Here is a 27,500-nt window from a genome sequence, read left to right as displayed (position 1 = left end):
TTTTTTTTTGTGTGTATTTATCCACTGAAAATTTTGAGCCTAAATTAATGAGGAAAGATTGGATCTGAATTAGACTTGTCATGATGATGAGAATTGTGTATTTTTTGTCACATCTCATCATTTTAATGGATTTAATGCATTGGACCTAAGCTAAGTCTATTAGTGAGAGTGAGAATACATATTAGAGTGGGAAAAAAAAAATCTACAGTTCTAATTCAAACCAAGCTATCAAGAAAAAAAAAAATCGTTATTAAGCAAAAAGTTGAAGCCAAGGGATTCTCTATTAAAATAAAAAAAATAAAAAAAAAGTTCAAGCCAAGGAGGATATATTTTTTTTGGCAAGAGGATATATTCTCAAAGTTTGATTTAAATTACACATGTAATTTAAGCAATATATCACTGTAAGGACCAGATTTAAGTTCCTAGCCCAAAGGTAGATGAACTTAAGTCCAAAAAACCAAAAATAATAAATTTGTAGAGAGTATGTTGGAAAAACTGGACCTCAATTAATCAGACAATCACTAAAATCAGTTCCAATCACAAGAGAATGAAAATAAACGAGTTTATGCTAAAGAAAATCGTCCTCGGTATAGTCCGAGAAGATTAGTTCTTATATATTTTTTTTCAAGTTTGATTAGAAGTTTGGTTTTTTATTGCTACAGTGTTTCTTCTTGATTTCAATCTCTTTACCGTAGAGGGTCTCTTCCATTATATAGTTCTCTTTAAACAATCTTGACTCTCCACTTGTTGATCATCCAAGCTCCTACTTGAGTGCTTGTCCCATCGACACCCTCTCAGGCCTTCTGTATTATTAAGCAAAAAGTTGAAGTCAAGGGATTCTGTATTTAAAAAAAAAAAAAAAAAGTTCAAGCCAAGAAGGATATACTTTTTTTGGCAAGAGTGGAATAATATAATTATTTACATATTTTCTCAAAGTTTGGTTTAAATTACACTTGTAATTTAAGCAATATATCACTGTAAGGACCAGATTTGAGTCCCTAGCCCAAAGGTGGATGAACTTAGGCCCAAAAAACCCAAAACAATGAATTTGTAGAGAGTAGGTTAGAAAAACTGGGTCTTAATGAATCAGACAATCACTAAAATCAGTTCCAATCACAAGAGAATGAAAATAAACGAGTTTATGCTAAAGAAAATTGTTATCGGCATAGTCCGAGAAGATTAGTTCTTATATATTTCTTTCAGGTTTGATTACAAGTTTGGTTCTTGATTGCTATAGTGTTTCTTTCTTGATTTTGACCCCTTTACCATGGAGGGTCTCTTCCATTATATAGTTCTCTTTAAACAATCTTGGCTCTCCACTTGTTGATCATCCAAGCTACTACTTGAATGCTTGTCCCATCAGACACCCTCTCAAGCCCTCTGTGCATTGGAGAAGTCAATGCAGTATGGTTTAGGGGTCTTCTCCACATTCATGCAGCCAGAAAGTTAGCTGCAGAGCATTCAATGTGGTGGTAGCAGCCTTCTCCTTAGATATATAAGGACTCCTCTGTTGGGCTTTGTGGAGCCTAGTTTATGTTTGGCTCATTTTGTAGCCCATTGTAATCCTGTGCGCAGGATATAAACGTCGTTTTTGTGATTAGGGTTTGTGAGTGTTGTCGTGTTTTTAGAGAAAGAGAAAAACACTGTAGCCGTACTTTGTATTTTTCCTTAATAATAATGAAATCTCTGCAACTTTGTGGATGTAGGCAAATTGCCGAACCACGTAAATACTGTCTTGTGCATGTGATTGTTTTCTTTGATGTGTGTTTTCTTTATTTTTTTTGTTTCTCACAGGTTAGAATTTTAGTTGAATTCCTAACAATTGGTATCAGAGGTTAGGGTTAGGCTTGAGTGGGAGTAATGGCAGAGGAAGCAGGAAAGGCGTTTGGAATAGAAAAGTTTGATGGCACAGACTTCGTGTATTAGAGGATGCAGATTGAAGATTATCTCTATGGGAAGAAATTGCACTTGCCTCTTTTGGGGACAAAACCTGAGACGATGAAGGCTGATGAATGGGCTCTTCTTGACAGACAGGTACTGGGAGTTATCATGTTAACTCTGTTTAGGTCTATTGCATACAATATTGTAAAGGAGAAGACCACAGCAGATTTGATGAAGGCTTTGTCTGGTATTTATGAAAAGCCGTCAGCAAATAACAAAGTACATTTGATGAAGAAACTGTTCAATCTGAAGATGGCAGAGAATGCATCAGTAGTACAACATCTGAATGAATTTAACACTATCACAAATCAATTATCGTTTGTAGAAATTGATTTTGATGATGAGATTCATGCTTTGATCGTCTTGACTTCTTTACCAAATAGTTGGGAGGCAATGAGGATGGTAGTAAGCAATTCTACAGGAAAAGAAAAGCTTAAGTACAATGATATTCGAGATTTAATTCTGGCTGAGGAGATTCGCAGAAGAGATGCAGATGAAACCTCAAGATCTGGTTCTGCCCTAAACCTTGAGACAAGAGGCAGAGATAATAATAGAAATTCAAATCGGGACAGATCAAAATCTAGAAATACTAATCAAAACAAAAGTAAATCTAGATCAAGCCAACAAGTACAATGCTGAAATTGTGAGAAAACAGGTCACTTTAGGAACCAATGAAAAAATCTTAAGAAGAAGAATGAAGATGATTCTGCTAATGCTGTAACAGAAGAGGTACATGATGCATTACTTCTTACGATAGACAGTCTACTTGATGATTGGGTTTTGGACTCAGGAGCTTCGTTTCATACCACTCCACATTGAGAAATCAAACAGAATTATGTTGTAGGTGATTTTGGTAAGGTGTATTTGGCTGACGGTTCAGTCTTGGATATTGTAGGTATGGGAGACGTCAGGATATTGCTGCCCAATGGATCTGTTTAGTTACTGGAGAAAGTTCAACATATTCTTGACTTGAGGAGGAATCTGATTTCTGTTGGACAACTTGATGATGTAGGGCATGCAATACTCTTTGTTGGTGGTACTTAGAAGGTTACAAAGGGAGCTAGAGTATTGGCTCGTGGAAAGAAGACTAACACTCTTTATATGACCTCAAGTCCAACAGACACAATTGCAGTTGCTAAAGCAAGTATTGAGATAAGTCTATGGCACTGCAGACTTGGTCACATGAGTGAAAAAGGGATGAAGATGTTGCTTTCAAAAGGAAAACTACCAGAATTGAAATCCATTGATTTTGACATGTGTGAAAGCTGTATCTTAGGAAAGCAGAAAAATGTGAGCTTCTTGAAATTGGCAGAACACCGAAGGTTGAAAAATTGGAGTTAGTACATACTAATTTGTGGGGGCTTTCTTTGGTTACATCCCTTGGAGGGGTTCAAGGTACTACATCACTTTCATTGATGACTCAAGCAGAAAGGTACAGGTTTATTTTCTGAAAAATAAATCTAATGTATTTGAAACTTTTAAGAAGTGGAAGGCCATGGTTGAGACATAAACAGGTTTAAAACTAAAATGTTTGAGGTCTAATAATGGAGGAGAGTACATAGATGGAGGGTTTGGTGAGCATTGTGCTGCGTAGGGAATTAGGATGGAAAATACCATTATTGGGACACCACAGTAAAATGGTGTGGCTGAGCGCATGAACAGAACTCTCAATGAGTGTGCTAGGAGTATGAGGTTGCATGTTAGACTACCAAAAACTTTCTGGGCTGATGCTGTTAGCACTGCAGCTTACCTAATAAACCGAGGGCCATCAGTTCCGATGGAGTTCAGACTTCCTGAGGAGATTTGGAGCGGTAAAGAGGTAAAGTTTTCACATTTAAAAATTTTTGGTTGTATTTCTTATATTCATATTGATTCTAATGCTCGTAGTAAACTTGATGCAAAGTTTAAAATATGTTTTTTCATTGGCTATGGTGATGAGAAATTTGGCTATAGGTTTTGGAATGAACAAAACAGGAAAATCATCAGAAGTAGAAATGTGATATTTAATGAACAGGTTATGTACAAGGACATGTCAACTGTAGTGTCAGATGTTACAGAGATAGATCAAAAGAAATCTGAGTTTGTCAACTTAGATGGATTGACTGAAAGTACTGTCTAGAAAAGGGGTGAAAAAGATAAGGAGAATGTAGATTCACAGGTAGATTAGAGTACACTTGTAGTTGAAGTCCGCAGATCTTCCAGGAACATTAGACCTTCATAGCTTTATTCACTTGCTTTAAATTATCTCCTGTTGACTGATTGTGGTGAGCTAGAGTGTTATAATGAGAACTAACTGAATTAGACTGGTGTTGGGAATGGTGGCTGCAGAAAACTTACATCTTGAGCAGTTAGATGTGAAGACGGCATTCCTTCATGGTGACTTGGAGGAAGACCTTTACATGATTCAGCCAGAAGGGTTCATTGTTCAGGGACAAGAGAATTTAGTCTGCAAACTGAGAAAGAGCTTGTATGGCCTAAAACTAGCTCCTAGACAGTGGTACAAGAAATTTGACAGTTTTATGCATAGAATTGGGTTCAAGAGATGTGAAGATGATCATTGTTGCTAGGGCTGTCCACGACTTGCCCGGACCCGACAAACCGCCTGGAACTCGACCACCTTCACCCGAAACCGCCCAATCAAAGCTAGGTTTCGGTTGGACGCGGGTTGCCGGCGCAAGGACCCGAGCCCATCGGTTCGAGTTGCGGGTTAGCTATCTGAGAAATCGACGAACCCGACCCACCCGATGAGCTCTTCTTCCTCATTGGAAATCAAGAGTTTCAACCCAAAACTGGTAAGTTCAAACTCTTCGTCCGACTATATAAGTATATTTCGGCCAGATCCATAAAGATCTCGGCCCGATCTTTATAGATATAGGAAATATCGGTCTGATCTTGTTAGATCTGATGAGATCCGGCAATATTTCGGCCAAAATCCGGCCAAACCTCTCCGGTGAACCCGAAACCGACCGAAATGGACTGGAACTGATACGACCTGAACCAAAAGACTTGAAACTCTGGCCGGGTCGGTTACGGGTCAAAATTTTGTCCACCCGATGTAGTTGGGTCGAGTCCGGGTTGGGCATAAACTCGACCCGTGGATAGCCCTAACTGTTACTATGTTAAATTTTTTGACTATTCTTACATCATATTACTATTGTATGTGGATGATATGCTTATTGCAGGGTCTTGCATTGAGGAGATTAATAATCTGAAGAAGCAATTGTCAAAACAGTTTGCAATGAATAATTTGGGAGCTGCAAAGCAAATCCTTAGTATGAGAATCATTAGAGACAAGGCTAACGGTACATTGAAACTTTCACAGTCAGAGTATGTGAAGAAAGTTCTCAGTAGGTTCAACATGAATGAAGCTAAACCAGTGAGCACACCTTTGGGTAGTCATTTCAAATTAAGCAAAGAACAGTCACCAAAGACAGAAGAAGAAAGGGACCATATAAGCAAGGTGCCCTATGCCTCAGCTATTGGCAGCTTGATGTATGCTATGGTGTGTATAAGGCCAAACATTGCACATGCAGTGGGAGTTGTGAGCAGATTCATGAGTAGGCCTAGAAAGCAGTATTGGGAGGCAGTTAAGTGGATTCTGAGATATCTAAAGGGTTCATCAGATACATGTCTTTGCTTCACAAGTGCAAGTTTGAAACTACAGGGTTATGTAGATGCTGATTTTGCTGGCGATGTTGATAGAAGAAAGAGTACTACTAGGTTTGTATTTACTCTGGGTGGTACAACTATATCATAGGCTTCAAATCTGTAAAAAATTGTTACTTTGTCTATTACAGAAGTTGAGTATGTTGCAGCAACTGAAGCTGGAAAGGAGATGATTTGGCTACGTGGTTTCTTAGATGAATTGGGTAAGAATCAGGAGATGGGCATTCTACACAGTGACAGTCAGAGTGCAATTTTTCTTGCTAAAAATTTGGCTTTTCATTCAAAGTTGAAACATATACAGACAAAATACCACTTTATCTGGTACCTTGTTGAAGATAAGATGGTAATACTTGAGAAGATATGTGGATCTAAGAACTCGGTAGATATGTTGACTAAGGGTGTCACTATTGAGAAGCTGAAGCTGTGTGCAGCTTCAGTTGGCCTTCTAGCTTAAGGACAAGAGGATGAGTTGCAGGGATGAGTGATTGCTTTTAGAGGATAGCGGTTGATGTTGGTGATTGAACTAGTCTCCAAGTGGGAGATTTGTTGGGCTTTGTGGAGCCTAGTTTATGTTTGGCCTGTTTTGTAGCCCATTGTAATCCTGTGCCCAGGATATAAAAGCCACTTTTGTGATTAGGGTTTGTGACTGTTGTCGTGTTTTTAGAGAGAGAAAAACATTGTAGCCGCACTTTGTATTTTTCCCTGATAATAGGGAAATCCCTGTAACTCCGTGGACGTAGACAAATTGCTGAACTATGTAAATACTGTCTTGTGCGTGTAATTATTTTTTTTTTTGACGTGTGTTTTTTTCTATTTTTTTGTTTCTCACAGGTTGGAATTTGAATTCCCAACACTACCCCCCTATCCAAGATTTCTGTAATACTTATCTGTACCTACAAGACTTCCTGGAATGTTCTCCTGGATGGCAGGCCACTTCCTCGGGCCTCAGCTTTGGTTGGGCGAGGATGAATGCATCTTCGGCCTACCCTTCTGGACCTTTATGACCGAAACTAACTTCTTCATCTACTAACATGGACTCCCTTGACAATGTTTATTACTTCTCGGATGACCTCTCGTCCTTGATTTGGGCCCCAAGCCCAATATAAATATGTAGATAATGAGCTCCTGGCCCAATACCCCTACAATCACTAATCAATTTTATATTTTTTTTAAATGCAAGTTTTGACAAATCTATTATTGAATTACATTTTCTTCTTACAACTTCTACTCAATATTTTCAAGTACAAGTTACATTTTTCTATCATAAACTATCACCCTGATTATACTTACCTTTTAAATTATCGAAATGTGCATGATTGACGACCCCCCAAAGTTATAACTTTATTTCAATCCCCTTCTTACTATTTGTTTTATATGAATGATAAAAGAATTTATATGAGTGATAAATTAAATGTACATCAAAGGCATCGTTCGCCACGTTAGCACTTACACAATAATAAAGTGGATTAGTCTGTTTATTTGACAAAAAAAGAAAAAGAAAAAAAAGAATATAGTGTTGATGCCTGATTTACATCCAACTCATTGCCATGATTTTTTTTTTTTTTTTAATTTTTTTTTGTGTGCGCGCTCTCCTAATCTAAGTTGAGCAATAAATTTGCAAACCATAGATATTGGCTCGGGGATGCTCAAGGAAGATATTAGCAGGCACATATATTATACATAAAAATTTTCGAGTACGATGGGAAGAACTGGCACTACAAAAAAACGGGTCTATAGCCGCGTTTCAAAAACGCGGCTATAGATCCGAAAAACGCAGCTATAGCCTAGAGCCGCGTTTTTTATAGCCGCGTTTGCAAACGCGGCATAAACACCGCAGCAACAGACCTATGGCCGCGTTTTTAAAAAACGCGGCTATAGGCCAGCTTTGAGCTGCGTTTATAACTGCAGCTAAGGGTTCGGAGCTATAGCCGCGTTTTACAAACGCGGCTATAGGTTTTTTTAAAAACAAAAAAAAAAAAAATTCTTTTTCGGGTTTTTTTTTTCCAGAAAACAAAAATAAATATATATATTTTTGGGTTTTTTTTTCCAGAAAATTCAAAATTAAAAATTCAAATAAAAAAATTCAAAATTAAACGTAAATCAAAAATTTCAAAACCAAACACAAACTCAAAAAATTCAAAATCAAATACAACATTCTCACAATACAAAAACACCCAGAAAATTCAAAATCAAACACAAACCCAAAAAGTTCAAAATCAAACGCAAGATATTCACAATACAAACAAACCCAAAAAATTAAAAATCAAACACAAACCCAGAAATTCAAAAACACAAACCCATTTTCTTACTAGCACAAATTGAAGCACAGATCAACAACACAATATCAGCAATCAAGCACAAATCTACAACGTAATCACAATATCAGCAACACAATAACAAAAATTCAAGCACAGATCCACAATAGCATCTCCTCCATTTTCTTACTAACTAAACATAAAATAACCAAAAAAAAAAACTAGATCTATTGACAAATCAGTGTGCTTGAGATGAAGAAAATAATGAAAGAAAGGAAAAAAAAAAAAAAAGCAGCTCCAAAGAAACAAAGGAAAAAAAAACGTTGCCCAGTGAAAGAAAAAAAAAAAAAAAAGAGTTACCTGATGTGAAGAAGGAAGAAAGAAAAAGGGAAAAAAAAAAGAAAAAAGAGTCAACCAGATATGAGGAAGGAAGAAAAAAAAAAAAAAAAGGAAAGAAGGAACTTACAGAGAAATGTAGAGAGAAAGAAGAACTTAAGTGAAGAATGAAGAAACAAAAAAGAAAGAAATAGAAATAAGGAAAGAAGGAAGTGGGCGGTAGGTGGGAAAGGAGGGCACGTGGGAAGCTTTTTTTTTTTTTTTTTTTTGTTGTTACATATAGCGGCGTTTTTAGAAACGCCGCTATAGGTCATGTCACTAAAGGGTAACTAAGCCGCGTTTGTAAACGCAGCTTCAGGTTATCCTATAGCCGCGTTTTCGAAAAACGCGGCTATAGGTAACGTCACAAAAGGGTTTCTAAGGTCACTGAAGTATTTATTACGTTGGACCTATAGCCGTGTTTTCAGAAAACGCGGCTATAGGTAACGTCACCAAAAGCATGAGTAAGCCGCGTTTTTTATAAAACGCAGCTATAGGTTGGCTATAGCTGCGTTTTTTTGAAAAACGCGGCTATAGGTTGAGGCTTTAGCTGTATTTTTAACAAACGCAGCTCAAAGTCTAGTTGGGAGCCGCGTTTTACAAAAACGCAGCTTAAAGTATATCCTGGAGCTGCGTTTTACGAAAACGTAGCTAAAAAACGCGGCTTTAAGCCGCGTTTTTTGTAGTGTGGCTAGCTGGGTAGCGTCATTCTCTTATGATCATGTTGTGTGTTGTGGACTTTTGTGGGGATTGGCTCCATGTAAAGTCTACCTATATATGTGTGATGCTTTTGCTTGAAAAAGAAAGCTTAAGAACTATACTTGATGTGAATGGTCTATTTTAGAGCTTACTCTAATTTCTTGAAGAGGGGTACTTCCTTCCATTCCTAGTTCTCTACCTTTTGGACTACTTTGGGCAGCTTCCTTCTCGGCAAGTCCAGCCCTAGCTAATAGAGCTAGTTTCTGTGAAGCTTACCTAGAACTTCTTACTGTAGAAGACTTTCTATCTCTCTCCTCTATACTTCATGTCTTTCTATGAATTCCTTTAATTTTTTTGAGGATTGTCAGTGTCCTTAATGAGGTTCAAAATTCAAATTGGCCATTTATAGTGAAAATCGTTGTTTCATTCCTCTTAATTAAAAGGTTACTCAATTCTCTACAAATTTATGTTTGGTCATTTTTCCGTGTTTGCTATGAATTGTATGTGCAGTGAGCTGTTAGAACACTCTGCCCGACAATGTATTAAATTTTGGTGGCTACTAGCAAGAAGGTTAGTGATTCTGCTCCTTGGCCGCGCATATAGTGCATGTGCGGAAGCTATGTTGTTTGGCTTTCATGCCTCTATCGGGAAACTAAACTTAAAATACACACAAAATTAGTATTGAACTTGAAAAACATACAAAACTTATCATGCATGATAATGTATTTGTGTGATTGGGTTTACATCTTTTTAGATTCAAGCTATATATCTTGAATCAATTTTCACGTTTTGTTGGATACAATTCTTTTCTCCACTATAATTTGCAACAATGGTCTAGTAATTTTTTGATGTTGCAAGTGATACCACAATGAGAAAGCTCCATAGGTTTCTATAGAAACTGTATGGAACGTGGCATCAAAATTTGTTTAGATATAATTATAATAAGTCCGGTTAATGGGCACTCTTAAGTCATTTGTTAATTGATAATTTTAAAAAAATTTTGATACCATTTTTATGAGAATTATAAAAAAAAAATTATTTAATTTTTTCTTTTTCCATAAAAAATTTCTAAAAATATATAATAAACCAATGTCCTTAAGCATCCATGAACTTTTTCCAATTATATTTGGCAACGGATCATTTCAATATTAGAACACGTGATTACTAAAATGTATGAGTTATAAGATAATTTTTGACAAATTAATTCAAAATGTGTACTGCAAATTGCATAGGACATTGACAAGTATCAAGAAAAGCATAGAGAACTATAATGAATTTATTGCAAACCAATGAATTATTATTATTATAAAACTCTTGTTGACAAGATCCATATATTATACTATATAATAAATTTGTGTCTTAGAAGTCATAATTTTGTTTTTCCTTATAATTGGTTCTTTTCTCTTTGCTGCACTCTACTTGCAGCAAGTGGTTATAAAATAGTTTGGGTTGATTTGAGAGTAGGAAGAATGTTTATGTGTGTCTAGTGTCTTTGTAGACCCTTTGTGGCTCTCCTTTAATTTCGTGTTTGTAAAAACTCTATCCGTTTGTTTTAGTAATGAATCCCCTTTTATGCCCAAAACAAAATAAAAATAAAAAACTAGGAAATTTATTATTAATATTACGCGAATCAATACTAGATAGTGGATAACTAAAACCACCACACATCTGATGAGCTCAATGCAATGTTGCAAAATTTTGGTGGGGACAAGTTGTGAACGATAGGAAGATTCATTGGAAAAGCTGGGGTAAATTATCTTAGCCTAAGAAAGAGGGTGGGATGGGTTTTCGGGATTTGAGATAGCTCAACATAGCTATGTTAGCAAAGCAAGGTTGGAGAATGTTGCATGACTAGGATTCACTTATTTTCCAGAGTTTCAAAGCTATATATTTTCCACGGTGCCACTTCCTAGATCCTGTTGAGTCACCCAATAACTCTTATGTATGGAAAAGCATTATGGTAGCAATGCCTATCCTAAAGAGTGGATGTTGTTGGAGAGTAGGAAATGGGTTATCCATTAGAGTACATGCAAATAAATGGATTCCAAATCACCCAACAAATAAAGTTCTCTATCTGATGCATGAGGATGATGAGGAGTGGTGGGCTTCTGACCTCATAGATCCAAATTTAAATTGGTGGAGGCATGATCTCATCATGTCAACCTTTCATAGGAAAGATGCCGAGGCCATTTGCAGAATATATACCACTAAGTCGTAGGTTTGTGTTTGACTCAGTTATATGGCTTAATAATAAGAATGGTATGTATTCTGTTAAATTCGGGTACCATGTGGCAAGGAAGGTGCTTAGAGAAGAGAATTGGGTTGAAAGCTCTAGGGATCCAATTGGTCAACAGGTATGGAGAAATCTTTGGAAACTACAGGTTCCAAATAAATTCAAGGTTTTTGGATGGAGAGCATACCAAGAAATACTATAAAAAGAGCACATCAATTGTTAATTCTTTATCCACAGATGACATAGAAGGTAGTTTCCACTAGTAGTCTCCTTGTACCCTTTTTGGTGTAATGGGGATTGAAATTATGTTTTTATATGTTCAATTTTGGTTAGCAAGGTGTGGAATTTGTGTATGATTAGGGTCATTGTCAATGCCTCCTTGGTGTAATGGATACAACCATAAGATAAACATGTTACAAATGCCTATGTATGTGGATAGCAGAGAGAAACATACACACAATGAATGATATTCTATAGAAAATATGTCCCATCTTAACTCCAAAAATATATTTGACAGAATAGCAACATTACATACATATACAAAAAAAATCTCACAATAGTTGAGTTAGGAAAATTTTACCAGTTCTTATCTAATCCAACTATTGACATTTGACACCACTTTTTTTAACTATTACAAACAATCTACTATATTAGCTGTTGTGAAAATTTCTGTCAATTTTCTTTTTTCTTTTTGTGTTTATAGACTTTCTCTTTGATGGAAGCGACCAATTAAGCAATTTTGCATAAAGCTAATGATTGCAATTGAATAATTTAGTCCAATAATCCCCCTTTATGCCTCTATACCTAATTAAAATTTTTCTCCTTTTCTATTGCAGTCACCTTTACCTTCTTTTTTTCCTCAAAAAAAAAAAAAAAAAAAAAAAGCTTTACCTTCTTTTTTTCGCTACCTATGAATGCCCAATTCGTTGGGTTGGTGTCTTGGTGGATTGATTTCTTTTTGTGAAAAACAGTGATTCATCATTCATTCCACTAGTTCAACTAACAATTTGAGTTGCAAGTTGGACAGAAAATTATCATGTAGGCATCAAGTGTGAGACCTTTTCTATAACCATACCATATATTAGTCCAGACTTGTAAATCCAAGCTCGGCCTTATTATCATAGACGTCGGGCTATAATTTGAAGTATTGGGGCTGAAGTTAGCTTTTTCTTCATTCTAGCCCAAACTATCGGGGCCTGAAATTTGAGCCCAACTAAGCTGTAACTGGATGCCAAAAACCATTGTTATTGATTTCGTTCCATTCCGGCCGAAATGGCTGGAATATTTTGTACTGGCATGAAAACCGGTACCATAATACCCCTCATTCCACCTCGGATCAAATTTCGGCCTATTTTGGAGTGTTCCAGCCATTCCGGCAAATTCCGGCCAATTTTGGCCAGTACCAGATTTTGGCTTAAAAAAAAAAAAAAAAAACTTACCTCCTCCTTCTTCTTTTGGGTTTCAGACCCTTCTTCTTCTTCTTCTTCTTCTTCTTCTTGTGGGTTTCGAACCTATCTTCTTCTTTCTTTTCTTCTGGTGGGTTTCGATCCTGCCAATCTCCCTTTTGTTTTTTTATTTGTGTGCTGTACAAGTAAATGGTGATGTATTTGATTGTTTGTCAGCCTCCTTAATCTTCCTTAAATGTTATGTCATTCGTTTTAAATTTTTTGTTTGTTTTGCCAGCCCACGTGATACTCTTCACTCTTGTCACTTGTGTTTTAAAATTTGAATTTTTTCTTTGTTATGTTTTTGTGAGCCCCACAAGACTAACAATAAAAATGGAATGCTTCAGCCTTAACCTTCTTCCACTGTTCCACCTTTGCATGTAGTCTGCCTTTAGGCCTTTCACTGCCTTGTATTGATTTACTATTGTTTAATAGTTAATACTTTAATTTCTTTTAGTTTTGTGAGGCCTTCACACGTGAGTCAGTTATTGGGAAAGTTGAAAGTTTCAGCCTTTAGCCATTTGTGTTGACTTCTAAGCCATCCCACTCCACGTGGTTAACTTATATCTCACCATTTTTAATTTTTTTTCCTCTTTTAATTGTAATTTATCGTTACTCTTGTTATAATCTAAAAAATAATTATTAATTTATTATCATTATTATTGAGTGATATTTGGAATTTGGGCTTAATAAGTTTGACATATTAGTTGAAATATGAACTTATAATTATAAAATTCTTAAAATTTTATATGGGTTTTGATGAATAACCTACAATATATAAAAAATAGCTATAACCCGAAATGGCATATCGAAATAGACTGGTACTGAAATATTCCGTTCCAATTGACAAACCGAAACGGGCTCCAAAACGGTATTCATAACATTGCCAAAAACTATGTCCAGCATGAATGGCCTTTTGACAGATTTTAGGTAAAAAGAATATAAATTTATCTTACTTCTTACCATATTGAGGGTCAAATTAAGTATTGATAAATAACCAAGAGCATTGTAACTCAACTAAAATCTCTTGGTATTTTTAGTTGAGACATCTAGGGCTTAAATTCTCTCACCCCAAATATAACAATTGAATTATAAAATTTAGAAAGTTAAGGCTTTTTGTTTTTTGGTCTATCATAACTTATAATGGCTTAGGAAGTAAAGTAAAGCTTTAATATTAGCTCTTTATTGTTTTGAGTGTTTCACATAATAGATTGAATAGTGTTTTAAAATTATGGATTTATAAAGTATGAAGAGAAAATTGTAATTTTTTTCTCCTAAAAACTCGAAATTTTAAAATTGTTTTAAATTTTAATAACCCTTTAAAACTTCTCTACTCCTTTAGCAAATATTTGTTAGATTGTGATGTGAATGGAAGAGGTTCCTTCCTTTAACCAAAACCAAACTCACCTTGATGTATGTAGTGAATTTGTGTAATTAAATTATCTAAATTGCTTAGTAAAAATTTATTTAAAAAAAAAAACTCATTTTCTCCCTTCTATGTTACTAGTCATACAAGGCCAAATACTGAGGCATGTACTAAACCAGCTGGTGCATAAGGGTGTTCTGTGTGATGCACAGCTGGGCGCATTGGGGTGTGCACTGGGGTGCGTGGATTGTTGCTGTGAGGTGTGTGGGCTGCTGCTATGAGGTGTGTGGGTTGCTGATGTGATGGCTTCAGGGGTAGTTAGTCAGTTAGGCAGTTAGAGCAAGGGTTTATGGGTAGTTAATTAGTTGCCTACTTACTGTTAATGCATTGATTAGTGAAATGTAATCCTCTTGATTAAGGAATTAGTTAGTTACCATGGATTTCGTTACATAAATAGGTTGGATTGTCCTAATTGGATCATAAGAAATAACACATTGATTCATTGCTTCCTTTACTGCTTTGTTCTCTCTCTTTCTCACTCTTTTTCTACATTCCTTCATTCTTGGAGGTTGGCTATCCTTGAATTCAGCTAATCCTTGTCAGATTCTTTAGGATCTTATCAATTGGTATCAGAGCAAGCTTGTCCTATGATTACAAGTTCCACCATGATTGAAACCTGCTTGACCACAATTCTCAATGAAACCATAGCTTCCCTAAAATCCACCACTGATCACCACAACAAAGACATCTAAGAAATTCACAAAATTACCAACATCCATACCCATACCATGAATGAAATGAGTCAACAATTGGCTACCATTTTACAGAAATTAAGTGCAGTGGATTATGCTGAGCACAACCCTGAGAATTCACAAGTTTGTCAAGACCAATGAAATTGGATTTTCCCGGATTCTGTGGAGAGGAGCCAACTTCTTGGATCTACAAAGCTAATCAGTATTTCAAGTATTACATATTTCCAGAATCTGAGAAGTTGATGATCACATCTTTCCATATGGAAGGAAAAGCCTTGGTCTAGTTTCAAGAAGGAGAAGATGCAGGAGTTTTTGGTAATTGGAAGGCCTTAGTTCAAGCAATGCTAATTCGGTTTGGGTTTATAGCTTACGATGATCCAATGGAGGCCTTGTCTAGGTTGAGGTAGACTTCATCTGTGGCTCTATATAAAGGTGAATTTGAAGCTTTGGCTAATAGGATTAAGGGCTTGTCTCCACAGCACAAACTGAACTGTTTCTTGAGTGGTTTGAAGGATGAGGTGAGGTTGCCTGTTAGAATGTTGAATCCTCCCACTCTCGTTGCAGCATTTGGGTTGGCCAAAATCCAAGAGGAACACTTATTGGGTTGCAAGAGAAGCTATGAAGGGACATAAGATCAAGCTAAGCGTTCATTGCTTGGTGTGCCTAGACTTGTTGCCCCAGTTGATAATAGAACCACCAAGATTCCTGTCAAAAAGATTACTGCTGCTCAAATGGAAGAAAGGAAAAAGAAGGGCATTTGCTACAATTGTGATGACAAGTGGGCACCTGGGCATAAGTGCAAGCAAGCTACTCTATTTTTACTAGAAGGGGTAGAGATGACTTTAGATTCTGACTGTAATGAGCAGTTTGTTGAGATTGACAATGGGGGTTGCATGGCTAGGAGACATAAAGAAGAGGCAGAAGCAAAAATTACCTTATATGCCTTTGTTGGCAGCCAAACTCCAGGGACAATGAGAGTCAAAGGAAATGTTAAATTTGTCTCATTGGTGATCTTGGTAGACTCTGGAATCACTCATAATTTTGTTGATGCAGTTGTAGTTTCTATCATCCATGTTCTTGTGGATGAATCACAAATTCTTGAGGTTAAGGTGGCTAATGGAGAAACTATCATGACTTAAGGATTGTGCAAGGATGTTCCTATGTGCTTACAAGGGCATGTTTTTCTGGTTCAATTGCATGTGCTGCCTTTGGGAGGTTATGACTTGGTTTTTGGTACTCAGTGGCTTAGCACCTTAGGAGTCATTAATTGGGATTTCAAGAATCTCTCAATGGGGTTCAATTTTGGAGGCTAGCAGGTGTTGTTACATGGTCTTAACACTCCAAAGGGTTTTGAAGTCCAAGATAAGGCCCAATTCTTCAAAGAACCTACTAGGAAGGGTTTGATTTTGCAAATCACAACTAATGGCACAACAGAGATGCAGTCTTCCTTTCCACCTGAGAACACAGCCTTGTTGCAGGAATTTAATGGTGTGTTTGCTACTCCAGTGGAGCTGCCACTAGTGAGAGGTCATGAGCACCAAATCAACCTTAAGGAAGGCACTCAGCTTATCTGCCAGAGGCTATACAGGTATCCATATTACCAAAAAAATGAAATTGAAAAGATTGTGAAGGAGTTGTTGGAAGTAGGTTTTATTCAAAATAGTCAAAGTCCTTTTGCCTCTCCTATCCTTTTGGTTAGAAAATCTGATGGTTCATGGCGTATGTGTATAGATTATAGGGCATTAAATCAGGCCACTATAAAAGATAAATACCATATCCTTGTTATAGATGAACTTTTGGATGAATTGCATAGGGCTTGCATTTTTTCCAAGCTAGACTTGAGGTCTGGCTACCATCGAATCAGCTTTTAGGACTCACGAAGGGCATTATGAATTCCTTGTAATGCCCTTTGGGTTGACAAATGCACCTTCTACCTTCCAATCCTTAATGAATCAGGTCTTCAAGCCTTTCCTTAGGAGGTTTATTTTGGTTTTCTTTGATGATATTTTGGTTTATAGTAGAAGTATGTTTGATCATATGGAGCATCTTAGAGTTGTTTTAGGGGTGTTGGCTAAGAACTAGTTGTATGCTAAGATGTCTAAATGCATGTTTGCTTGCTTGGAATTTGAGTACTTAGGCCACATCATCTCTAGGGAAGGTGTAAAAACTAATCCCTAGAAAATTTTGGCTATGCAAGAGTGGCCTGTGCCTAAGGATGTGAAATCTTTAAGAGGTGTCCTCGGCTTTACTAGTTATTATAGGAAATTTGTCGAAGGATATGGTCATATTGCAGCTCCCTTGACTGCCCTTTTGAGGAAGAATTCATTTTCTTGGAGTGCTGAAGCTGAGGAAGCCTTTCACTAGCTTAGGTTGGCCATATCTAGCCCACTTGTTTTAGCTTTGCCTGACTTCACTAAGACTTTCACAGTTGAATGTAAAGCTTCTGGTAGTGGCACTGGTGCTATTTTAATGTAGGAGCACAAGCCAATTACCTTTCACAGTCAAGTTTTGAAAGGCAGTGCTCTTGCCTTTTCCACTTATGAGAAGGAATTCCTTGCCCTGATCTTTGTAGTGAAGAAGTGGAGGTCATATTTGGTAGGTAGAGCTTTTGTCATCAAAATAGACCAGCAAAGCCTTAAATATCTGCTGCATCAAAGGATTGGTACTCCTATTCAGTAGAAATGGTTATCGAAATTGCTTGGCTATACTTTTGTGGTTGAATATAAGAAAGGTTTTGAGAATGTGGTGGCTGATGCCTTGTCAAGGAGGGGTAATGTGTCTGAGCATAAGGTTCAAGACTGTCAGAGTGTGATTGAAGGTAATGCTACTCTAAATTTGATAGGGGATGGCCAAATTGATGTGGGATTGGATAAGGTTATTGCTGAGTTGCCTTCTTCATCTGGCACTTTATTTATCATCTCTTTCCCCACTCCAACTTGGGTAGCTGAACTGAAGGCCAGTTATGTAGCTGATCCAGCCATTCAAGCCATCTTGTCTGCTTTTCAGGAGGGTGGTATACCCCCTAAAGGTTTTTCCTTAGTAGATGGGTTATTGTTCTTTAACGGCAGAATTTATTGGGACCTACTAGTGATCTCAAGTCCTCAATTTTGCAACATGTTCACAATGGACCCTTGGGAGGTCATTCAGGCTATGTGAAGACCTTACACAGGGTTAAAAAAAATTTCTATTGGCCTGGTATGAAGAAGGACTTGAAGCAATATATTAGAGAGTGTGATGTTTGCCAAAGGGTTAAGCATGAAAATTGTAGACCAGCTGGTCTGCTTTAGCCCTTACCTATTCCTTCCAAGCCTTAGCTAGTTGTGAGTATGGATTTCATTGAAGGTTTACCTAAGTCTCAATTGAAGTCTGTGATTCTGGTGGTTATGGATAGGTTGACTAAGTATGCTCACTTCATTGCTTTGTCCCATCCTTACACTGCATTCAAGGTTACTTCTGTCTACATGCAATTTGGGTTCAAACTCCATGGTATGCCTGTTTTTTTGGTAAGTGATGGGGACCCAATTTTTACATCTCGTTTCTGGATTGAATTGATGAAGCTTCAAGGAAACTAGCTATGTCCTCAGCTTACCACCCTCAAACAGATGGCCAAACTGAGGTGGTTAGTAGGAGTTTAGAGTAGTATTTAAGGGCTTTTGTAGCAGCCAAATCTTCTGCTTGGGTGGAGTGGTTGCCCTTGGCTGAATTTTGGTTTAATACCAATTTTCACTCTTCCACCAAGTTAACTCCTTTTGAAGCCCTATATGGATATCCACCTCCTAGGTTGTTGGATTATATCCCAGGTACTACTATGGTAGAAGCTGTTGATGATCACTTGAAATGTAGGTAGCAGGTTATGTCATTACTCAAGCAAAACTTATTGCAGGCTCAAGAGAGAATGAAAGTGTAGGCAGATAAGCACAGAGTTGAGAGGAGTTTTTCAAAAGGTGATTGGGTATATTTGAGATTGTAGCCTTATAGGCAAAGGTCTTTGAAGTCTAATATTCTTGATAAGCTATCTCCCAAGTTCTATGACCCCTTCCAAGTGCTGTAGAGGGTTGGAGAAGTGGCTTATAAACTGACTTTGCCACCTGATTCCTAGATTCATCCTATTTTCCATGTCTCTTGTCTCAAGGCTAAGTTGAGGCAGCAAGTTACTCCTATTTCTCAACTGCCTTCTATCTCATTTGTAGGTGTTCCTATGCTTGAACCCGTGGCAATCTTGAAGGATAGGTCAATCAAGCTTAAAAGCAGGACCATTACCCAGGTTTTAGTCTGATGGCAGGCCTGTATTTCTGAAGATGCTACATGGGAAGACTTAAGTTAGCTCCAACAGCAGTTCCTTCACCTTGTGGGCAAGGTGCTTTGAGGAGGGAAGTATTGATACAAGGCCAAATACTGAGGCACATGCTAAGGCAACTGGTGCACGAGGGTGTTCTATGTGATGCACAACTGTGCACATTGGAGTGTGCACTGGGGTGTGTGGATTGCTGCTGTGTTGTGCGTGGGCTGCTGTTGTGAGGTGTGTGGGCTGTTGATGTGATGGCTTCAGGGGTAGTTAGTCAGTTAAGCAGTTAGAGCAGGGGGTTATGGGTAGTTAATTAATTGCCTACTTACTGTTAATGCATTGATTAGTGAGATGTAATCCTTGATTAATGAATTAGTCAGTTACCATGGATTCTGTTACATAAATAGGTTGGATTGTACTAATTGGATCATAAGAATTAACGCATTGATTCATTGCTTCCTTTACTGCTCTGTTTTCTCTCTTTCTCTACATTCCTTCGTTCTTGGAGGTTAGCTGTCCTTGAATTCAGCTAATCCTTGTCAGATCTTTAGGATCTTATCAACTAGAATCGTATGGGACAACCCAAACTTATCCAATATGATGAATATGGGATGATTGGATACATATCTTTTTATATTTTTTTGGTTTATATGAAATAAAAAAATAAATAAAAAAACACTCAAGAATTAAAATGATAGATAAGCTCACTACTAAAGCAAACCCAAAGATACATAGATATCACCACCCAAAGGAATCTTGCTAATGATATAGAACTGAATTGACTTACCACTCACTGGGATATAAAATATCACCACCCAAAGATATACTCAACACCCAAAGAAATTCACCCAAGAGATAAAAGTTAATTTAGAAGAAATTCGTCAGAAGCACAAAACTTTATAATTTGAAAATACACTATAATCTGATTTTTATTCAATTCAGCCAAAAGGCTTATGTAAAGCTTAAAACTGCCTTCTAAGCATGGGAGAATGAAATTAGTAAGGCGTAAATACACTTTTAATCTCTACATTTTACACTTTTTCCATTTTGGTCCCTACATCTTGTTTTTACCACTTTTAGTCCCTAAACTTGAAAGCTCGGAAATATGTAAAAAACACACGACCTGTTTAGACCCCCAAATTAAAATTACGGCTTGGTTGATTTTACTCTAACTTATCTAAGTGCGGAAACAAGAGTAAATGAGGCACAATCAACTGATACTACTCTAGTGCATAAACATGAACAACAATAATAAAAGTAAAGTACAAGAGTAAGGGAAGAGAGAATGTAAGCACAAGATAATACGCCAATGTGTTATCGAAGAGGAAACTGAAGAACTCAGCGAAAAACCTCTCCGTCGCCCTCCAAGTGGTAATTGATCCACTAGACAATTAGTTAGGATACATAAGTTAGCAAGAGACCCTCCAAGCCTAATCTACCTGATGTACCTAAGCCCTCCAAGCTCCTACTCCAACAAGGCTTCTCAGAACCGTGTCTTGTCTAGCTTTCTAGATCCTGCAATACGCCTGATTGCATCCATCATGCCTCACTGGCTTCTTTTGGCAAATCCTCAAAGCTACCTAAGCTCTAAAACACACTCTACACTCTAAATAGGTGTGGGTTGTGTTTGGGTATAAATATCCTCTCAAGGTATGACAATGGAGAGGGATGGAGAAGAGGCTACAATGATTTCTCACTGAGGATGAGTAGCTCTCTCTCTAAAAGATGGGTGTATGTGTGTTGTAGAAAACATATCTAGGGTTTTTTCTCTCTGAATGGTCTCTCATACATTTGTGGGTAATGAAGGTATATATAGTATAGGTGAAGGGTAAGAAAGTCACTTTTTAAAATCTTCTAGGCAGAAAGTTTCGCGACTATCTCGCGGGAAGGAGTTACCTGCGAGACACTCGCGAAAACAACAGCCTGGCACGACCCTTCAGCTTCTAGTCATGTGCTTTTTCAGCCTGGCACGACTCTTCAGCTTCATGGATTCTTCATTTTAGCTTGAGTCTTCACCTAACTTCATAATAAACCCAATAAAATAAAATCCCACAAAATACAAGGAATAAAATTAAAATAATTACAACACGTTTTGTCATGGAATGAAGCCAACATAAAACGTAGTTGTAAATCACAACTTTACAATCTCTTCCTTTGGCTATTCCATGACAAAACACCTTATAACAGACTCTAGACTTAAACATGAGTTTGAGAACAATGGCAAAACTCACTCACACCTAAATCTAAAATCTATGATGCACTTGGAACATGTATACCTGTAACCTGAAACACTTACTCAAAACACATTAGACCCTCAAGATAAATCAAGTGATAAAAGGACAAGTATAATGTAATAAGTAAAATGCGATCAAGTAAACATGTTGTGAAACATATGAACAACTTGATCATACACCAAACAATCATATGAAAATGATTACAATGATCATATAGCAAAACAAATGATCATCCGAACATGCAACCAATAAAGCACAATAGCAAAAGGATAAATGCATTTCCAACACATAAGCACGATGCAATAAGAGCAAAAAAACATATCAAAGCACCATAAAGCAACGAGAAAACAAGCATAAAGAAAATCAAGGTTTTCTAAAAAAAAATGTCTTCTCCCCCTTAGTATATGTATCTCCCTTATGGCTTTCTCCCCCTACGAATGTACACAAGGTAGAATTTCTCCCTCTAAGAGTGTGCATCTCTCCCTCTTTTTGTTGCGAATAGACAAATGAATTAAGAAGAAGAAGGGAAAGAAAAAAAAATATAAACAAGATGATGCATGAGGGGTGCAAGATGTATGAGAAAATGAAGCTCAAACACAAAATAAAACATCTTTAAAAAATGCTACAAAACATAAAGAGCATTACATGCTAAGGATGATGAAACATGATATCGACTTAGGTATGACATAGACACAAGAACATGTTATATGTGCTAAAAAGTCTAAAAAGACTTAACTAGTATGAGTGAGTACAAAACATGTTAAGTGTTAGAGTATGTACAACAAGGTGCATCTAGTGTGCATCTAATGTGCATGTGTGATGCATGACTAATGCATGAGCAAGGCACTCAAGAGGCAAAGTGTACAAAACACACCACCAATGATCAAAACATGATAAACATAAATAATTATGGTGATCCCCAAAGTTTGGTACTCATCGGAGTCCAAAACAACGAGAAAATGTCATTTGAGCATTTTATCAAGCACTTAGAGTTCACACACTACACATGTATGTTAAATAATACATGAACATATGAAAATCTTGCCTAAATACATGTTATTTTTGCTACAAGGGGCCAACAACCAAAGCAAATCATCATTTAAAATAAAACCCAATCAAAAAGATTGACAAAAATTAAGTTTTCCAACTCCCAGTTGAGAAAATCCCAACTATAAACATAAAACCCTCAAAAACATAATCTAAGGATCAAAATCAATGAAAAGAGTTAAAGATTACCTTAGAGATGTTAATGGAATGAAAGACACCTGAATTTAGTTGGGTTTTGATGTAGAAACATTAAAACAGGGGTTTGGGAGAAGATGGGAGGCGTTTAAAACAAATGACCCACGAAATGCCCTTTAAAAAGCTAATCTGGAAATTTTCGTTGGTATCTCACTACTTAGAATCCCGCAAAAATTTCACTGGTATCTCGCAGGTAAGCCTTACTGATGAAACAGTCATGAAACAGTCGCAAAACTCTCTGTCCAAAGCTGAAAAACTTGAGAATTGGACCATTTAACTCCCAGTTGAGCCTATACATGAAATAGGTCACAAAAACACCCATAAAACATGTTTTTCACACAAAAACATTTTAAAAACTTTGAAAAACATAGGTGATACAAATCACTTCCAAAAGCAAACAAAAAGAACAAAAAATCTTTCTGGTTTGAACCACATATGGTTGAGCACACACATATCACATTTGAACATGTACAAACACACAAATGAAATAGACATTCATTGAACATTAAACTTGTGTGTTGTGTGTGTGAATCAAGTATGGAAAAGTCCTTAGAACAGTGTGAAGCTTTAATAATCAATTCAATTAAGTCATACACAACTGGTACTAAGACAAGTGGTCTATCTCAATTATAGAAATGAACATATATGACCTCCCACAAGAGAATGATTACGAATATTTGAAACTTTTCATTTGGTTTCTTTACAAATCATAACATTTGATCATTTATGAACAGTACATCTCATTCTGAGATTGGTGCTTGAAATTTTTGATATTTCAATATTTAGAATTAGCCTTTGACTTTTTAAGCACCATACATTTCAATACGAAAGTCGCTTTCCCTTTTTCCTAGTCAAATACTAGTATGTGCGAAAGACTTTTGCAGCTCATTATCTCTTTTCATTTTGAGATTTACATTTGTTGAGCTCTTTAAGAAAAACATAAAAATAAAGTGGGAAGATATATAGGCACAAGTCTATACAAGTATTAAGACCATCAAGTTTATTGACAAATCATTCATGACAAGCTTGAAGATCTATTTATAACAATCACTCATATATTTTAAGATTTCTCCCACAAAGATATATGTGCATAAATAACAAGTTAAGCTCGTAAATGCACTACGCCATTAGTACGAAGGTACTAGGCTAAACTCACACGTGAAATGTGCTCAAACATATACGATCAAACTTTTTGAATTTTTCATCTTTTTATGTGGTTTTGGGTTTTTTACACACACAAAACAAAGACATAAAAGAAGATCAAAAACAAAAACAATGCATATAAAAAGATGCACGATGCACAAATGCATGACAATGAAGCATCTAATGCATGAAGGGTCTTGCACAAATCAAAAGAATTAGATCAAGGACCAAAAGAGCAAAAGCTCAACCATAGGAACACTTTCTCATCCAAACAGAATGATTGTTTGGAATGAGTGTCTCAAGAGAAGTGAGACAAGGGTTGGAAGAATGAGAACCAGAGATGCACATAGTCAAGGAGTTAAGAGTATTAAACACTTTCTTTAATAACATGCTATTTTCACTCAAATCCGGTTTATCATTTTTAGCACAACTTCCATGAAGCTTAAGTTTCTCTTTTCTTTTGATTCTTTTAAGAGCATGAAACTTAGAGCAATGAGGTATTAGATGACCAAAGGTACCACAATGGTGACAAATAATGTGTTTAGGCCCACTAGGCTTTTTGGGAAAAGATCTGACAACATGATTTTGTTCTCTCTTCAACTTGGAGCATTGAGGTTTTATATGACCGATCATACCGCAATGGTGGTAAGTTGGAACAAACTTAGATCTATCCAAAATTTTAGGTTGAGACATAAACGGAGGCTTTGGCTTAAGAGCCTTTCTCTCCACCTTTTGATTTCTTTTATATGGAGGAATGTACACCGATTTATCCTTTGAGGTAGAACACACAATAGGAACACAATCGGGTACCACAACATGATTGCAACATTTAATTTCATCATTTTTAACAATAGGTTCAGCAATCAAACACTTGGCATGCATCTTAAGAGATTCATTTTCATATTTTAGCTCATAAACAAGTTTGTTAGACAAAACAAGTTGAGCATCCAAGTCCATATTTAAACATTCAAACTCTTTTAGCTTTTCAAGAGAATTTTCAACAAGTTTCATATATTTTTCAACCAATTTGTTAGATTCATTGAGCTTAGCTATCAAATCATCATTTTCATAAAATAACTTGCTTAAACCTTTTTGAAACTTCTTAGTCTTTTTCATAAAGAGTTTGTCAATAACACCCATAGATTCAAGTAACATGTCATTACAATTATGAGGATTAACACTCATATAGGTATTTTTACAAACACATGGCATGTTACAATCAACAACATCCATAGAAGCATACAAAGCATTATCCATGGCAAAACACACAAGGGGTCAAGAATCACACGTAGGTAATGAAACCAACATAAGTGTACCCGTTTTGATACCAATTAAAAGCTCGAAAATATATCGAAAACACACGAGTTGTTTAGACCCCCAAATTAAAATTACGGCTTGGTTGATTTTACTCTAACTTATCTAAGTGCGAAAACAAGAGTAAATGAGGCATAATCAATCGATACTACTCTAGTGCATAAACATGAACAACAAATAATAAAAGTAAAGTACAAGAGTAAGGGAAGAGAGAATGCAAATACAAGATAACACGCCGATGTGTTATCGAAGAGGAAACCGAAAAACTCGGCGAAAAACCTCTTTGCCGCCCTCCAAGCGCTAATTGATCCACTAGACAATTAGTTGGGATACATGAGTTAGCAAGAGACCCTCCAAGCTTAATCTACCCGATATACCTAAGCTCTCCAAGCTCCTACTCTAACAAGGCTTCTTGGAACCGTGTCTTGTCTAGCTTTCCGGATCTTGCAATACGCCCGATTGCATCCACCAAGCGTCACCGGCTTCTTTTGGCAAATCTCCAAAGCTTCCCAAGCTCCAAAACACTCTCTACACTCTAAATAAGTGTGAGTTGTGTTTGGGTACAAATCTCCTCTCAAGGTATGACAATGAAGAGCGATGGAGAAAAGGCTACAATGATTTCTCACTAAGGATGAGTAGCTCTCTCTCTAAAAGATGGGTGTGTGTGTTGTAGAAAACTTATCTAGGGTTTTTCTCTCTGAATGGCCTCTCATACATTTGTGGGTAATGAGGGTATATATAGTATGGGTGAAGGATAAGAAAGTCATTTTTTAAAATCCACCAGGTAGAAAGTTTCGCGACTATCTCGCGGGAAGGCCTTACCCGCGAGACACTCGCGAAAACGACAGCCTAGCATGATTCTTTAGCTTCTAGTCATGTGTTTCTCACAACACTTGACTCTTTCGCGGGTTAGCTTCCCGCAAGCTTGTCGCGAAATTCACGGATTCTTCATTTTAGCTTGAGTCTTCACCTAACTTCATACTAAACCCAATACAATAAAATCCCACAAAATACAAGGAATAAAATTAAAGCAATTACAACACGTTTTGTCATGGAATAAAGCCAACATAAAACATAGTTGTAGTCACAACTTTACAAAACCAATTAATGCTTGACATTTAGGTCCTTTCCATCACCCAACTAACGGTAAAAGTTGACGTGGCTAATGGTGGAAAAAAAAAATAATATAATTACACACATTAATTAATTAAATTAAAAACAAACATTAAAAAAAAAAAAAAAAACTCATTAGTTTTTGGAAGAACACGACTGTTAATAATCTTCATGTTCTTCTTCTTCTTCAGAACATGAACTTCATGTTCTTCACCAAATCAAGACAAACCTAACTGGCCAACATTCATAATCAATCTCAACACAAAAAATTCTAACACTTTCAACATTGAAACCTCTAGTAAATCAAACCCATAAATCCAAGAAATAGACCCATAAACCTATAACCAAATAATCTTTCACATTCATCCATACAAGGTTCATAAATCCAAGACCCACAACTTGTAAATATTAAACCAAACTCACCATCCTTGACCCAAATCCGCCATCAATAACACCACCCCGCCGATCAAACCCATTTCCCAAAGTAGCAAACACCACCACCATCGCCCGAAAAACCTAGCCCTATGGAAACCCATAAAAAATTGATCAAACCCATACCACTATTGTCGATCAAACCCAACCCCAGAAACCCAGGAAAAAGCTAACAAACTCACACCACCATTGCTGATCAAACCCAGCCTCGAAAACCCATAAAAACCCAATCAAACCCATACCACCATCACCGATCAAGCTAGAAAAACCCAGCCCCACAAAACCCGATCAAACCCACTCCACCATTGCTGATCAAACCCATACCACCATCATCGATCAAACAACAAAGAGGGAGAGAGGGTCGGGTTTAGAGAGAGAGAGAGAGAGAGAGAGAGAGAGAGAGAGTCAGAGATTAAGATTTAAGAGAGAGTGAGGGATTGAGAGCTTGAACAAAGGAAGAAGAAAAAGAAAGATACAAACACAAACATGCACCGTGAGAAAGAGAAAGAGAAAGAGAAAGAGAAAGGGAGGATTTGGAATTGAAATGAAAGTGGACAAGGAAAGATCATAAATTTATACAAAATAGGTTTTTTTAAATGGTGGAGAGAGGACTCAAGGGCATTGTTGCGTTTTTTTAAATCTTCGATATTTTAAATTTCTGAGCAATCAAACATGTTTAGGGAAGAACATGAAGAATATGAACAGTCATGTTCTTCCTAAAAACTAATGAAATTATTTATTTATTTTAATGTTTGTTTTTAATTTAATTAATTAATGTGTGTGATTATATTATTTTTTTTATTCCACCGCCAACCACGTCGTTAGTTGGGTGACGGAAAGGACCTAAATGTCAGGCATTAATTGGTTTCGACTAAAAATGGTAAAAACAAAATGTAGAGACCAAGGTGGAAAAAGTGCAAAATGTAGGGACTAAAAATGCATTTATGTCAATTAGTAATTAAAAACATTACATTTTCAAGACATTGACTCATGGAAACTATAAAC

General features: G+C 36.7%; 1 long non-coding RNA gene across 1 annotated transcript in view; it reads left to right on the top strand.

Moving 5' to 3' along the window:
- LOC136062532 (uncharacterized) overlaps window positions 1-27,500 on the top strand; it is a 41,978-nt gene that overhangs the window by 5,367 nt on the left and 9,111 nt on the right. The gene's annotated exons all lie outside the window — the stretch shown is intronic.

Source organism: Quercus suber, unplaced genomic scaffold (assembly GCF_002906115.3).
Source record: "Quercus suber isolate HL8 unplaced genomic scaffold, Cork oak 2.0 scaffold_424, whole genome shotgun sequence".
In the NCBI taxonomy this organism is placed as follows: Eukaryota; Viridiplantae; Streptophyta; class Magnoliopsida; order Fagales; family Fagaceae; genus Quercus; species Quercus suber.
Note: the sequence above shows the minus strand (reverse complement) of the source record. Positions and strands in the feature narration are given on the sequence as shown.